This window comes from Bidens hawaiensis, unplaced genomic scaffold (assembly GCF_021521415.1).
Source record: "Bidens hawaiensis isolate Kalapana, Puna unplaced genomic scaffold, B.hawaiensis_p1.1 tig00010472_1, whole genome shotgun sequence".
NCBI classification, from domain to species: domain Eukaryota; kingdom Viridiplantae; phylum Streptophyta; class Magnoliopsida; order Asterales; family Asteraceae; genus Bidens; species Bidens hawaiensis.
Window position 1 is genome coordinate 255,648 of NW_027491800.1, and position 5,403 is coordinate 261,050.

Genomic DNA, 5,403 nt, shown 5'->3' on the forward strand with positions numbered 1-5,403 from the left:
ATAATAGTGTGTTTATAAGGACAATATGAAGTTGTTCAAAAAATCTGTTGTCTTTTTTGTTTATGGCCGGGTATGGAATGTATAACCATTTTGTGCAAAACTTTAGCTACATCTTTCACATCAAAAGGTCTAATTATTTTAAATGTTGCTTATAGTAATATGTGTGTGTGTTATATATACATACATACATATATATATATATATATATATATATATATATTACTATTCTAGCCTCTATACCATTACACCCAAAAAACAAATTTTCACCCCTTGCTGACTGGGCGCCACATGGCGCAAAACGCCATAATTTGTAGCCCCTCCACTACGCATAGCCTTAAAACATGAATTTTATAGATAATAGTCATTCTAGTGGCTAACTCTTTCATAAGTTTTGAGTGTGGCTCTAGTTGTATAAGGAGCTAGATACTTAGTTGGTTCTGATGCTATGGTGCAAAACCACTTGGCAGTGTGGCACAAACCAACTTCTTGTTTGAAAGCTTGTTACATACAAGGTGTTCCATTTTTAGTTAAAGTTATTCGATGAGCATGACCTTTAAAAATCGGGTCATAAAATTTAACTAATGCTTTTTAGGGGAGAGATGCTATTCTAGCGTCAATAGAAATTAAGAGTGGTCAATCTATAATAAATGTTTTCGTTGATTACCCCCATAAACGGAAAAGTTAATCTAAAGGAGTGTCAACAGATCTCATAAACCTCGACGGGTTCCACTAATGAATGTATTGCTTTACATTGTTAATATAATTTTATGTGCATTTTTTTTAAAATATGTTTCACAACTCATGACTTAGACTGTATGTGGTGGTGCCTAAGAGCGTCCCCAGGGCGCTTTGGGCTCTTTGGAGGGGAAGAGTGCTTTCCACAAAATGTCGGAAGGGGAAATGGCAAAAGTTGATTGGTGGTTGTTTTATTTTGTTTTTTTAAATAAAAAACTAATAATAAAATAATAAGATAATGATTGAAAGGGGCTTCATCACTACACCTTTTTTGTTAGAAAGCCCCTATGTTAACGTGGCACCTTCATCCACTACACACGGTCTTACAGGTCTTGGTTACGCGTCACAAAGGCCACCACTTAAAAGTTATGACTTTAAGGACCTTCTTTTGTAACAAGAGCATTTATGGATGGTTAAATATGGAAACTTTTAGGACCATTGTATATGCTAAGAAATGAGTGGTATAAAAACATTTGGTATATTCTAAAGTGAAAGCCATTTCAATTGTGGGCCTTAAATATATTCATACATGGATTCTTTCTTCTTCTCACTTAAAAACCTCATAAGTTGGAAAACCGCCTCCATTTGATTGGTAGGGACACAAAAGAAGAAAAAAACTAACAAATTTTGCAAACAATATGAAAAATGGGATATAGAAGTGGGATATGGGCCTTGTTAAGGATTTACTATTCATCATCCAAAACTCAAACAGCCAATTAAACAACATATAAATATGCTAATTATATTATAGGGAAAAAATAATACAAAAAAGTTTATATAGACATGGATTGAGATTGGCATGTGAAAAATTTTTTAAAATATACAATATTAAATTAGGAAATAATGATTTTCAGTTAAATTATACGGATGATGAATATGAAGAATGTATTGTCAACGCTCTAAGACCATTTGTGTGGATGCCTCGAAAGGTATGGATTGGAGCTTGTTGTCCTTGAGAGAGAGTCCCTTGGAGAATGATGTGTTCAAACGCGAGGGACGAAGCTTTGTTAGAAATGTTTATTTTCTATGTTTTCTTCTTTTTGTCATTTTAATATCAAGTCACCCTCCCTTTCTATTTTTGTGCTTAGAAGTGTTAGTATTAGCCCATTAAGTTTGAATGGATAATTAACTTTGTAATCAAAAAATATATTCAATTGTAATGTCATAAAACAAGCTTCACTTAATAACTAGGTGGATTCATATATATATGTTAAATGACAGAAAATATACACAACAAAATTTGCAACCGATTTTATTTTTAACAAAACTTGTAACAGGATTTACTCCCGTTCGCTAATTTTACGACTGATTTTTATTAGTCGCTAATTTTAGTTTACGGCCATTTATTTCCATAAATTTACTTTAGCTAGTACCCACCTTATGAAAACAAAAATAGTTATGAAGAGTAAGTCTCCTTCAAGAATCATTGCAAAAGTTACGTATGATAGATCCACTTATAGCAATATAGCACACAAGAATCTTATACACCACCTATTGACAAAATCATAAAAACAAAACATAAGAGTATGGGCGTTAAATGCACAAGATAACATTTAGAAATCAAAAAACTTATGATGATCATGATGGGGGCGGCAATGGCACCTTATGTGGTCGCAAATGTTATTTTTTGCCGCATTTGCTTCCCTTTATCGGACCACCCCACCATCTTCTTCTTTATCCCTTCATGATTCGTGTATCTAATCTTTCAACTCATACACGTTTTCTTTTGAAGCATACATTCTTGTATGATACATATATTGTGCTTAAAATGATATGATTGTGGACAACTCTACACCTCCAATAGTTGACCATTGTGGTTTAATAATAACTAGCTTCCGTTGGAAGACTGTTGTCGAAGGTGGGTCCAGTCAGTGATACTATTTCGGAAAATAGGGCGTGGGTGCTTGTAACAACGCTACTTTTATTGAGTTGATAATAAATTTTATTACGAATTTTGATCATGAATTTTTAATAACTAAATACATGTACGCGTTGATCAATTTTACCTTGCAAAGCAAAATTTGGTCTCGAATATTGCCTTTGATATTATTTGATTTGTAGAAGAAAGTTGATGACAACCTACAAACTCGATACTGAAGTGCAATTGTAGAAAAAAGTTGATCTTATTTGATTTGTAAAACAAAATTGCTACCACATCTAACTTACTAATGTAGAACAAAGCTCTTATAAGTTATGACCTACAAAGTCGCTACCAAACTTCTATAACCAAGCTACTACCGAGCAGTAGCAACTTTGTTACTTATTTCTAATAACTTTTGAGGAGCATTTTCATGTTACTAATAGACCGTTATATGTGTAAATGTCTGTTTTTAGGGAAGTTATGAATAGAATTGAGAAAGCATTCAATCAAAATAATCTTTCAGATGCATTTCCGATGAAGTACCTTTCAATGCGACCCAGAAGAGGCGTCGCCCCTTGGAGCCTTCTCATGGCACCAAAGCCATAGAGGTCTCTTGGCATCGAGACCACAATAGCCTTGATCAAAACACCTTCTATCATGTGCCGATGTATATTATGAATTTTCATTTGGTCTCTTGGTACTGAGACTCAATAGCCTGATGACACTAAAATCACCAATAATCCTTTTAGTCCCTCGGTTCCTAACAATTATTCTATTGATGGTTAGTGGCTTTACACGTTAAAGTCGGATAATAAGAAAGGGTTAAATCACTAGTCAGAAGATGAGACTTGATGGCAAAGGTTTCATTAAACAAAAATGGCATCATTTACATGAAACTTTTTAGTATTATTTTCAAGTCCAACACTATTATAATTGTTTATATCCATTTTTGTTACCACCAACTTCTCTATAAAGGCATATTAGGCCTCATTTTACAAATCAAAACACAACGCTAGTATAGTGCAAAGACTCTACATAAATCAATATATGGTCCTGAATAGGTTCCAAGATCTTGGTTTCAGAAACGCCTAACGCACTACCGCATTTTTGTTGAGAAAATATAATAGCATTAGATTGTTGGAAGTAATTTCGGACTTCAACTCATAAGTTGGTGAACTTGAGGGGCCAATAATGACAAGTCGGTCATAGTTGGTTATGTTTCATAATTATAGCATGTTTTCTAATTATATTGTAATTAAAATAGGTAATATCTATACTAGCAAGTTAGGTTAATCTATATAAATCAAGCTATGGTTAGACATTAGAGACGGGGTGTGAGGTGTAACTGAGTTAGGGTTCATCTAGAGTCACACATGAGATGTAACCGAGTTAGGGTACATCAAGGGTCAAACCGAGTTAGGATTTGAGAGTTTGTAATCAGTTTTTTGAGTTATATTTTCAGTTTAATATAAACGAGAGTTAGTCGTTTACTTCGTGTTTGATTATCGATCCAGGATTTGATAGATTAGTGGTGATTGAAGATACAAACTCACAATAAGAAATAACTGTGTAACTAAACTATCTAAATAATTCAAAATAGAATGTTTTGCTATTTATTGCTACTATTCTTTAAACAAAGAGGAAAGTGACTCTTACAAACTATCAATGGTGAATATGCTTAATTTTTGGGAAATGATTTATTTGTAGACTTAGAGTATTCACATCCCATCTCCTATAATTATGTGTGGAGAGTTTGTAAATTATGGGGTGAGGTTGTGAGTGATTGTGAGTGTAAATTACAGGGTGGAGAGAGAAATGTAGTGATTTTTTGTAAATTTAGGGAAACATTTGGGAAACATTGTTTGCCCCTATTTATTTTTTAATATTTGTTGGATTGGTTGTGAGTAGAGGAGAGAGAAAACTGTAATGATAAAGGTATAAAAAAATATTATTTAATTAAACAGAAGAGAGAAATGTAGTGTTTTTTAGTGTAATTATAGAGATGGGAATAAGGAATGGAATGAGAATGTATCTGTTTCTCTCTCATGCCAAATAGATAATTAAACATAATACAATGTAAATTAAGTATAAAAGATGTAACTCGATTGTCATGTATCTATTTTTCATGTCTATTATATTTACTTAAAAAGTTGGTCATATGTTAAACAACCTTTTTGATGATACAAATAGATAAGCAAATTATTTAGCCTATCTTATGATGATAAGGATATAATTTGTGGTGAGAAATTGAGAATAGTCAACATAAAGTTATACCAATAAATGTTACTTTAATTTCTCATATTAAAAAGCTATAACTCCAAATTTAGTACCAATCTTGAATCTTCTACCTTTAAGTAACTATATTCAACCTTTGCTTTTTTTACAACTTTAGTGAAAGGGATTTGTTATTGTGAAAATGAAAGACATTTGGCAACAACCTTTAAACATTTGATTATTTGTTCTTTTAATCATGATGATTTTACAGAAAAACAATATTCCACAGCCATAGGGCTGTTTCAAAATATCAGATGTGTCACACCCCAATCTAAGGCGGAAATATCGGGGCGTGATCTGATTGTCACAGCTCTCGAGGTTACTATCATGGAATTATAAAGCGACAATATCTAATTAATTTATTTATTATCAAACATTTATATGCAACAAAATAAAGAAAATTAAAAATACAAAAACAACTATGATTTTATATGTTAACTATCCTAAAGTTATCTCTACGTGAGCTTCAGTTCGATAAGCAGTCCAATTATATAACCTGCAAATGCGTACAAAATATATGTTTGTCAACAACA

General features: G+C 32.4%; 1 long non-coding RNA gene across 1 annotated transcript; it reads left to right on the plus strand.

Moving 5' to 3' along the window:
• Positions 1-377: 377 nt before the first annotated feature.
• Positions 378-1,730, plus strand: LOC143535419 (uncharacterized). Its single transcript, XR_013135711.1, has 3 exons — positions 378-512; positions 593-738; positions 1,590-1,730. It is a non-coding gene; the product is annotated as an uncharacterized LOC143535419 (long non-coding RNA).
• The last annotated feature ends 3,673 nt before the right edge of the window (positions 1,731-5,403 follow it).